Source organism: Rhamphochromis longiceps, linkage group LG13, assembly GCF_057381845.1.
Source record: "Rhamphochromis longiceps isolate RC_006_pf linkage group LG13, R_longiceps_female_GT1.1, whole genome shotgun sequence".
In the NCBI taxonomy this organism is placed as follows: Eukaryota; Metazoa; Chordata; class Actinopteri; order Cichliformes; family Cichlidae; genus Rhamphochromis; species Rhamphochromis longiceps.
In genome coordinates this window covers 29,823,631-29,835,361 of record NC_140569.1, presented here as the reverse complement: position 1 = coordinate 29,835,361, position 11,731 = coordinate 29,823,631, and the positions used below count along the sequence as shown (strand labels likewise).

The 11,731-nt window shown below is 40.1% G+C and overlaps 1 protein-coding gene across 2 annotated transcripts in view; it reads left to right on the top strand.

Moving 5' to 3' along the window:
• Positions 1-7,758: 7,758 nt before the first annotated feature.
• asrgl1 (asparaginase and isoaspartyl peptidase 1) overlaps positions 7,759-11,731 on the top strand; it is a 32,812-nt gene continuing 28,839 nt past the window's right edge. The window contains exon 1 of one of the 2 annotated variants that reach the window (XM_085428963.1): positions 7,759-7,826. The gene's annotated coding sequence lies outside the window, so the exon portion shown is untranslated. The remainder of the gene's footprint in view (positions 7,827-11,731) is intronic. The other variant, XM_085428964.1, reaches the window with a different exon arrangement.

The following is an 11,731-nucleotide window of genomic DNA, read 5'->3' as shown; positions in this document are numbered from 1 at the left end:
TCTCCCCCCTCCCACCGCCCGCCCGCCCGCCTCTCCCCTCCACCGCCTCCGTTTCACGGGGAGCCCATGTCTCCGGCGGCCGCTCGCTCGCTCGCTCGGGATGATGACTCGCGGGAGGAGGACCTCTTTTCCTTCCTTCAGGCCGGGCAGAGAGGAGGAGGAGGTGGAGGAGGAGGGGGGAGCGGGGGGGTGGGGGTCCCCCAAAGGCGGCTCAGGTCTTCGCTCGGTGAGCCGGGGCCGGCTGTTTGGCTGCGGGGCGAGGCGGCGACTTCTTGTTTTCCAGCGCCGCCGCTGATGCTGCTGTCAGGGAGACGAAACAGTCAATGGGACCGCAGCCCCTCGAGCGCGTTCACTCCTCTTACGGCGGGAGTGCGCAGCCCTCATTTGAGAATGGGGGCTCCACTCACCGTTAAGATGCGCGCTCACGGCTGTCTATAGCACACACGGGAAATAAAGGGTTCCTTTAAGGGTCCACTGTGCGGGTTTAACGCCGCGTGACTGCATCCAAACACGAATCCTTTTATTCGTAGCGTTGTGTTTTAAAACAAAAAGTCCTGGTGTATTTTTCACTACATACCGGTTCATAATCATAATTAAAATGTGGGAGAAAAAACAAGGTAGCTTCGGGATATTTTGAAGGAAACTATCTAAAAAAGTGAGTCGAGGTTGGGGCTAATCTTACGCTTATTACACTATTATTACATATTACTATATAATTATATGTAGCTCTTAATTTATTCTTGTTGTCTGTTTCAAGAGTTTAAACCACATTTAGACTTAATTAGGATACATTTCATATTTCATTAAGGAGCTTTAATTGAGGGTCAAAAAACTGAGGATCCAGAAAACAACTATTTTCCTGTGGACCCCCATACAACCAGACTTCTTTCCCACCAAATGAGTTGCCCGCTGCTGGCTGTCAGAGAGAATTTAGTTTGGAGGCATTTGTGCACTGGATTCACATTTCATCCATTTTCAGTATACAGTTTATGTAGCACACATAACATCAAATTTACAGCTTACACCAAGGGACTTCAGCAAAGATACAATTGTATTACAATGCATGCAGGCAGAAATATGTTTTTTTAAACGATGTTTATGATATAATAACTGCTTTACAGTAGCATGTTAATCATGTTTGGATCTTCAAGTAAACAATGAGAGCTATTTACACCTTCCATGGCTCCAAATCTAAGCGATGCTGTTTCTTCCATTGTTATTTCCAGGCTTTCTCATACAGAACAGAAAAGAAAAAATACAGTGACAGAAAGATTATGAATCAAAATTCTTATATAAAGGGAGAAATCTAAAACACACAGGCTGGATTTAAATGAATGAATGCAGGGCTAAAGAACCCTTTTCTAGCACTGCAGGAAACCCTTTGCAGTAAGAGTGCAGGGACTCTCCTCCTCCTCTCCCACCAATGATTGCGTGTTAGGATGACGCGAATCTCTCTTTTTTCTCCCTCCTTCCTTCCTCTCTCTCTCTCCTTTCTTTCCTCCTTGTCTACCCTTCTAGCAACCCTTACTCCCACTACACACAGTACTTCCCCATGCTGAAAAACACTCAGAAGGGAGCGTGAGGTTTACCACATATGTACGCTTATAAGGTGACATTTACAGTATGTCAGTATGCAACCCTCTAATTACAGAATGTGTGGTCTGCCGAAACTGTCCTATTCATATACGGGAGATAAACCACAAATGGGGACTGTAGATCCCACAAACTGTGTGAGACAAGATCGTGTGTTACAGTGATCTAAATATAGAAACACATCTTGTCTATTTTTAGCCAGAAATGCAGATTTGGCAAGAAAAAAAAGAATATATTTCGCTTTATTATTAAGCATATTTTTATTCCGAAATAAACAAAGTTCCATAAGTTCCTCATTAAGTTCCTCTCAAAGACCTCTGCATGTTGCTTTGTAAACCTCAGGAGCTCAGACCTCACTGTAAACTCAGTTTCTGTTTCAGCACCACGGTCAGCACACTGGTGGCCTGTTGCTGTTAGTTGAGAGCCAGTAGCACGCTGACACACGAGACACCAAAAACATGCCCGCCTTAGCCTAAAGTGACTGTCAAATAATGTTTTTGTAAATTATTGTTGGAGACTAACTGTACAGTTCATCCAGCCACACCTGTCTCACATAAAACTCTGAGTTTAATGTAGTACGGTTACACTGAGGGCTGGACCCTCACTGAGTGGAAGGTTTTAAGTGCTTAAAAATGTCTTTAGTCTTTGATGTATGTAAAAGAAAACAAGAAGTTAATAAAAACACAGAAAATTATTATTTTCTTTTCAGACTTTGAAGACACCACAATTTTTTTAAGTGTAACACTGCAAATGTATCATGATTAACATGATGTCAGAGCATTTCAAAATGACCTGTTCAGGTCCTGAAGCTGTTTAACCAATGTGTCATTTTTTACAAAATACGATTGTTTCTTATTATTATAAGCAAGATCTGATTTAAAAACATAGGCCAGCATTGATTGACTTCAGCTTCAGCATTAACACATTTAGCTCATAATAACAAATATTAGTTAGTCTTGTTTCCACACGTTAGATCCACAGGACACACCCTCTAATAGTACCTTATCAATATCTAGGCCGTCATCTTTTGGACTTTAAAGTAAAAGCCCTTTGACTTTTCCTTTTTGACTTAGTCTTTCAACAACTTCAGAATTCTGTAAAAAAGAAAATTCCTGTTTCCACAGGCTGATTGCAATCCATAGAAAAGTTAACACCCTCACAGGGGTATTATGTCAATGTCAAGTCAATCTGATATTTAATTTCAAAGTATAAGCCCAACTTCAGCATGGATAATGCAATAATTTAAACACAACATACTATAGCAATGAAAATCATTTTCCTATTTTTGTATATTGTTACTGTGTTGGTCTTCCAGTTCATCCAGTTTTCAGCATGGACACCCAGATAGACACCATGCTCTCATCCTGTCCTTTATCGTCCTTTATCACACATGATGGCAGTTGGTTGATAGTTCTTAAACACTGATGGTGTTGACTTCATCAATACAGGAACCAGACAAAATATGTTCCATAACAGCAGTGTCTTCTCCTGCTTCAGAAACAGGTTGTAAATGTTACTCAAGATGACAGACAACTACAGTGGCTTGCAAAAGTATTGGGCCCCTTGAACTTTTCCACATTTTGTCACATTACAGCCACAAACATGAATCAATTTTATTGGAATTCCACGTGAAAGACCAACACAAAGTGGTGTACACGTGAGAAGTGGAACGAAAATCATACATGATTCCAAAACGTTTTTACAAATAAATAACTGAAAAGTGGGGTGTGCGTAATTATTCAGCCCCCTGAGTCAATACTTTGTAGAAACACCTTTTGCTGCAATTACAGCTGCAAGTCTTTTAGCGTATGTCTCTACCAGCTTTGCACATCTAGAGACTGAAATCTTTGCCCATTCTTCTTTGCAAAACAGCTCCAGCTCAGTCAGATTAGATGGACAGTGTTTGCGAACAGCAGTTTTCAGATCTTGCCACAGATTCTCGATTGGATTTAGATCTGGACTTTGACTGGGCTGTTCTAACACATGGATGTGTTTTGTTTTAAACCATTCCATTGTTGCCCTGGCTTTGTGTTTAGGGTCGTTGTCCTGCTGGAAGGTGAAGCTCCGCCCCAGTCTCAAGTCTTTTGCAGACTCCAAGAGGTTTTCTTCCAAGATTGCCCTGTATTTGGCTCCATCCATCTTCCCATCAACTCTGACCAGCTTCCCTGTCCCTGCTGAAGAGAAGCCCCCCCAGAGCATGATGCTGCCACCACCATATTTGACAGTGGGGATGGTGTGTTCAGAGTGATGTGCAGTGTTAGTTTTCTGCCACACATAGCGTTTTGCATTTTGGCCAAAAAGACCAGAGCACCTTCTTCCACATGGTTGCTGTCCCCCCCACATGGCTTGTGGCAAACTGCAAATGGGACTTCTTATGGTTTTCTGTTAACAATGGCTTTCTTCTTGCCACTCTTCCATAAAGGCCAACTTTGTGCAGTGCACGACTAATAGTTGTCCTATGGACAGATTCCCCCACCTGAGCTGTAGATCTCTGCAGCTCGTCCAGAGTCACCATGGGCCTCTTGGCTGCATTTCTGATCAGCGCTGTCCTTGTTCGGCCTGTGAGTTTAGGTGGACGGCCTTGTCTTGATAGGTTTACAGTTGTGCCATACTCCTTCCATTTCTGAATGCTCGCTTGAACAGTGCTCCGTGGGATGTTCAAGGCTTGGGAAATCTTTTTGTAGCCTAAGCCTGCTTTAAAATTCTCAATAACTTTATCCCTGACCTGTCTGGTGTCTAAATCCAATCGAGAATCTGTGGCAAGATCTGAAAACTGCTGTTCACAAACGCTGTCCATCTAATCTGACTGAGCTGGAGCTGTTTTGCAAAGAAGAATGGGCAAGGATTTCAGTCTCTAGATGTGCAAAGCTGGTAGAGACATACCCTAAAACACTGGCAGCTGTAATTGCAGCAAAAGGTGTTTCTACAAAGTATTGACTCAGGGGGCTGAATAATTACGCACACCCCACTTTTCAGTTATTTATTTGTAAAAACGTTTTGGAATCATGTATGATTTTCGTTCCACTTCTCACGTGTACACCACTTTGTGTTGGTCTTTCACGTGGAATTCCAATAAAATTGATTCATGTTTGTGGCTGTAATGTGACAAAATGTGGAAAAGTTCAAGGGGGCCCAGTACTTTTGCAAGAAACTGTAGGTGAGTCAGCAGAGCCCTGTGGTTGATACCACCATAACCTGTAGCCTTCCTTGCAGGTTTAAAGCCACAAAGTTTACTCAGGGAATAATCAAAGACATTAGTGATGTTTGGAGGCCAGAGTGTGGGGTGGAAGAGCCAGTAGAGTTGCAAACTGAACCAGCTGAAAAAATTGTTCACCTCATTTCTCTCTCTTCAGGCTGCTGACTGACTGCCTCTCACCTTAGTCACAGTAATTATCTTCATTCCTTTCCACACATCCTTCATGCTTTTTAACTGCCAATTGAGCTCCAGTCTTCTGTTGTATCAGTTGTTAAATTTCAGTACCTTTACCCTTAAATATGTTTGATACTCATCAGTTCTTCCCTGTCACATGACCTGAGTGCTTTTGATATTAAATATATCAGAAGGTTTTCATTTTGAAATACAAAATCAGAATCATTTGATTATGACTGAATCAAATCATAAAAGGTGAAGTAAAATCAAGTTGAAATTGCTAGTATCTTATAATTCATAGTAATATCATTCTGAATAAAGAAACCAAACTGCATATAAAAACATTTACAAAGGGAATTATTTTTAAATCCAAGACCAGAAAGACTTGATTTTGACAGTGTGCAGCTTTGAGGCAGTATGTTATGGATTTAAAGTGGAATTATTCCATAAGAACAGGGATTTTCCTTTTAACAGCATTCTGAAGTCACTGAAAAGTAAGGTCACACAGACAAAGTCAAAGAGCATTTACTCTGAAATGCAAAATCAGACTGACTTCAGATTGACATGGTACCACTGTAAGGACTTGTATGGTTGACATGAACTCAACGTACTGTAGAAACAGTAATTTTTCTTTTAACAGCACCCTTACTTAATTAAAAAAAAAAGCTCATATCCAAGCAAATTCAAAGGGGTTTTACTCTGAAATGCCACCGGGAGGGTCTATAGTGTCAACATATACTGCAATTAGCCTGTGGAAACAGCAATTTACCTTTTAACAGTGTCCTCAATTCATTTGAGAAGTTGTGCATATACAGGCAAATTCAAAGGGCTCTTACTTTGAAATGCACAACCAGACTTACTTGACACGGACATGGTAGCCCTGTGAGGGTGTACGCTGTTGTTCTAGAGTGAAATTAGAATTTTCCTTTTTACAGCATTCTGAAATTCTCGAAAGAGTAGCTCAGAAAGGAAAGTTCAGAGGGCTTTTACTTTGAAATCCAAAAAAGGACTGCCTTGATATTGGCTAAGGTACTACTAGAGTACTGGGTGTATCCTGTGGATCCAGCATTAAAGTGTGAAAACAACACTAATTAATATTTGTTATTATGGACTGAATGTGCTAATGTTGAAGCTGAATTCAAACAAAGTTGGCTTTTGTTTTGAAATCAGGTCTCCACATCTCTTACCGTAAAACTTAATATACACTAATATACATACTCAAAACTAAGTTGGGGCTGGCTTGACACCAGTTTTATACTCCCTTCTCTTCAGTAGGGCTAGCTAGATGCTGAAACACTGCAACTTACAGACACCTGCAGTTGTTCCAGGGACATGAGTGAAGTTAGCCCTCCACCTTTTCTAGTGTCAAACATTTGTGCTGGTTTGTGCCACTATCATTTTAAAGATACTAATAAAAGTTTCTAGAGGTCATCCAAGGTCAACCAGGGCCCCAACAATACTCAAATCAAACAAAATTGATGTCATGCATTTGTGCTACATTTGAGCTGCTAAAATTTTCATTTGTGCTGCTTTTGTTTTAAAGAATTTATTATTGGAAGTTTAAAGGTCAAAAGGTCAATCATCACAACCTTTTCACAAAGGGGCTTGTTGACCTTGGATGACCTCTAAAAACTTTAAATAATATCTTTAAAATGATTGCGGCACTAACAAAAACATTTGCAGCACAAGCGTAGCACAATTGACTGAGACAAATTTTGTTTGATTTGAAACAGTTGGGTGGGGGGCAACTTCACTCCGGTGTTATGGCAAAAACAACAACAAAAACCCCCACATCCCCACCTTTAACCCGTGACTTTGGCACACGTCGTCTCTTTTTATGCAACATGATTAATAAAGGAACAGAATTTCCTTTCATGTGTTATTGTTTAGGCTCGAATTGTTTTGATGTTTAAAGCCTCAAAGTGAGGAAATAATAACTCGACCCAAATCCATTAAAGCAAAAATAATGAGTCCATTTTTAAAATGTAAATACTAGAAGTACAGATATTGGTTTAAAAAAATGGCTTTAGTTGGGATGGTGGCACTGTTGCCTCAGAGCAAGAAAGTCCTGAGTTTGATTTCACCACCTGGCTGGGACCTTTCTGTGTGGTGTTTTCATGTTCTCCCCGTGCTGCGTGGGTTCTGTCCGGGTACTCCAGCTTCCCCCTACAGTCCCATGTCTTTGGACTGAATTTTAATTCAACATGTTTATGCAATTTTACTAATTTTGAACTTCCATTATCTGTTTGCATGTCTGCATGTATTAGGGTGACTGTAAACTATCTGCAGGGTTACAGAATGCCTTAGAACCTTAAAAGATAACCTGTACATTTGGGCATATCATTTATAAAAGATTATATAGAGACAAAATTTAAAAAATATGCAGTCTTCCATTCAGCATGGTCGGTTTGGCACAGAGAGCTAGCAGAGTCTTAAAATTGCCCTGTACAGGTGTAGATTATTTGAACTGAGCCCTCATGGGCTGCAGTAAGTAAGCCACAATATAAAAGGAAATAAGCCACGTTTGATTTCATAATAAAAACAAATCTGTATTAACAGACTTGGAATAAATTCAAAAAAGCACCACTCCAGTTTGTGCCTTAAATAAATAATAACATAATATAATTAAAATAGGCTAACAATCGTATAGACCAGATTTTTTTATCAACATGTTCCCATTTGCAAATGTCACCTTTGTCGTGTGCTGCCATAATGTAAACACAAATATTGTTGGTCTAGTCTAAGGAGTCATTTTTTATTATTTTGAAAGCGTCAATTTCGTATACCGGAAGTACTCCTGCTTCTTCTGGACTTGATATTTCAAGGCGCAGACGCGTGTGTGTTTGGATCTGTGTGCTGCGTGGTAAGTCAGCATATGTTTTTATGCTTACTTTCATGTCATCATATGTTCACGTTTTTCATACGTTGGCGGTGAAAAACCCGCGTGTCCGGTAGCGTGATGGAACAGTGAGGATTAGTTTGAGTGCACCGAGAATGATTTTCAGATTAGAATTTAAGAGACGTTGAATTTTATATACCATGAAGCTTGCTGGTTTGCTGTTACACTGTTAGACAAACTGACCCTCTTTGCCTTCGCTTTTCAGTTACCATATTTCGGTAACTAAATATTCAAACATTTCCTGTAACTAGAGCAGAGCCGGGTGCCTTCGTTACGGAGTAGTGATATGCGGATCGATCCTGAAATATCGATTCCTCCGATACCAATCATTTATGTTCTAGAATCGATTCTCACATTACAATATCGATATTTTAGTAATTTAGAGTAAATTTGTAGTTTACCATTAACAGGAACACAGTGGAAAGAAACTATAACAGTCGGATTGTCTACATTCAAAGGAACTACTTCCTCTTCCGCCTTTCATAGTCATGTGCGATATAAGATAAGATAAGATAGAACTTTATTAATCCCTCGGGTGGGTTCCTCTGGGAAATTCGACTTCCAAAAAAAGCACAGCAACGACCGAAGTTACAGTTACAGAACTGTTATTTATATATATATATATATATATATATATATATATATATATATATATATATATATATATATATATATATATATATATACACACACACACACACATATAAATACAGAGACAAATATAAATAAAATATACAAAGGGGATAAATAGAATAAATAGGAATAAAAAATAAAAATACAAGTGAATTGCACATTTCAAGTATTGAGTATACGGCTGTATAAATGTCTCGCCGCCCCTTGGCGTGCGCACTCACAATGATGGCTGAGCGTAATTGTGCAGACGTATTTTACCTCCACAAACAGCTGAGACGTGAAGGTATCTCTCGTCTTACACACGCTGCATTGGCATTGCACCTTGATAATAAACTCATAAAAGAGGTTGATAAGTTACTTTTCAACTTTATCTGGAAAAATAGGACACACACTACATTAAAGAAACAGTTCTTATGAACTCATATGTCAATGGAGGACTTAATGTGTTAGATTTTAACACTTTAAATAACACATTCAAAATAAATTGGTTAAAGAATCTAATTACTAATCCTACTTCCATTTGGAATACTATACCTGTGTTCATGTTTAAGTTAGGTGGCATTGAATTTTTCCTTACCTGTAATTTTGATATTGATAAAGAGAAGGAACCGAAGGCCGTAATCTTGAGGATTGAGTGAAGAATCTGTTGTCTGAGGCTCTGGACATTGAGATGGGAGATTACTACGAAATAGACAGAATCCATCGGGTGGGGCCAGCACCTCCGAAGCCAGCTGCGGACTCCAGACCGAGACACATCATCGTTCGCTTCCTACCGGATAAAGCCAAGATGTCCGTACTGGCGGGTGCCAGAAAAAAGAAGCAGATCATTTGGAAAGGCATGAGAGTTCGTTTTTTCCAGGATTATGCACAGGAGGTACAAGAAAAACGCCGGAAGTTTGATGAGGTGCGTCGCTTGTGTGCAATATTGGCTATTCCCTTCGCTTTCCGGCTGTTATGACTTTTTCAGTGGATAACCAGTATCATCAGTTTTCCAACCCAGCAGAGGCTAAGCAATTTCTAAGCGGCCTGGATTCGGCTAACATTCCGGGTGATGTAGATTAAGAGGATTTTATAAGCTATGGGTTAGTTTACTTCTGTGGGGGGTTTTTTTTTTGGGGGGGGGGGGGGGGGGGGCACGGGGGACGTGAGGAGGGACGCCATTATGGGATTTTTGAGTGCCACTATGGGCTCAAAATGTGGTCATAAATATTTTGTACTTGTAAAAAAGATTTGTATGTGTAAAAAAGATTTGTGTGTGTGTAAAAAAGATTTGTGTGTGTGTAAAAAAGATTTGTGTGTGGACTTAGAAAAAAAAACCCTGCAAGTTACAAGTACGGATTTTTGACCCTATTTTTCTTCCCTTCATCTGATTGGTCAATGTCATGTCAATCACAAATGTAACAATCCAATCAGAGAACAGATGGGTTTGGCTGTCGGAGGGGCGCTTTTTTTGAACTGCAGGTCTTTGAAGGGAATAAATGCCCTTTTACATGCCAACCCAGCGTTTTCCTTCATCACCACGAAGGAAAACAGTCTGTGGTCGTCCGAGTTTGGTGATTTTTATGTCACAGGTCTACGTGTTTAATACAGGGACTTCCACAGCCTTTTCAACAGCGCTGCGGACCGCGGGGTGGGGGCGGGCAGTGTTTTGGAAATGACAGTCTTCTTTACAAAGCTTTCTTCATAATGCTTTAGCATACATGTTGGAGGTTCCATTTTCTAGGGCAGAAATACCGGGGTAACTCGCATATCTCACGGAGGAATAAACCATACACACGTTGTTTAGAGTTTTACATCAGAGGGACACACCTTCCTCTGCATCAGCATTTATTGCACACACACTTCCGTATTTATACCTTTCAGGTTAAGAGCACATACATATATGATAGGGCAACACCCCCACTTGCTCTTAACACTATACATTACACATTTACATGATATACATATTTACATGATATTCACATATCAACATTTTATGTTCCAAACAAAATATGCGTAAATCTATTTTCACTTTACTTACAGCCTTAGTCATGATGTCTGCTACCATGTCTTCTGTTGCACAATATTTAACTTGTACTTCCTTCTCAGTTATAGCAGACCTAATAAAGTGATACTTGATATCGATGTGTTTGCATCTTTGACGGTTTATAGGATTTTTGGACAATGCAATTGCACCTTGATTGTCTGCAAGAATGGTAACTGGTGAATATTGCCTTTTAATGTCCATGCCATTAAGTAGCTGTGAGAGGTATAAGCTTTCTTGTACTGTGGCGGCCATCGCCATGTACTCTGCCTCGCACGTTGACAAAGCTACTGTAGCTTGCTTCCTGGTTTTCCAGCAGATCACTGGCCCATTTTTGGATAGTACAAAACAATAACCCGTTGTACTTCTCCTGTCACTCAAGTCTGTGGCCCAATCTGCATCGCTGTATGCTATAAGATTTAGGTTTCCTTCTATCCTTTTATAGCACAGCTCTTTGTTTAGTGTCCCCTTAAGGTAACGTAATACATGTTTTGCTGCTGTCCAATGATGCTCTTTTGGCTCAGACAGGGATTGTGACAGTTTGCTCACTATCCAACTCAAATCTGGTCTTGTACATGTCATTAAGTAAATCAAACTGCCCACTAATTCTCTATATTTTCCTGAATCAACTGATTCACCATGTGCACCAAAGTCATTTTTGAGTTCACAAGGAGTAGAACGTGGCTTACAGTCAGACATTTTGAACTTTTCCAGGATTTTTGTGATGTACCGTGTCTGATTTAGTCTTATCTCATGGTTCTGTTGTATACAGTCAATACCCAAGAAATGTTTGAGCTCACCAAGATCCTTCATTTTAAATTTCTCATCCAACATTTGTTTCACGTTTCTGATAGCGTCTTCATCGTTGGCAGCTATGATTACATCATCAACCCAGATGATAAGAATCACTGTCTCACTCGCTGTCTGTCTGGAATATACACAATGGTCTACAGGATTTTGTTTGTAACCTTTTGCACATAAATGGTCATGTAACATCTTATTCCAGTTCCTGCCAGATTGTTTCAAACCATATAGTGATTTGTTTAGTTTACAGACCAGTTTTTCCCCTGTGTCTGATTTTACTTCAAAACCTTCTGGTTGCTGCATATACACCTCACAATCGATTGGGGCGTGCAAATAAGCAGTCTTCACGTCCATTTGATGGAGTTTAAAGTTGTGCTGTACTGCTAATTGCATCAGCGTACGCACTGAC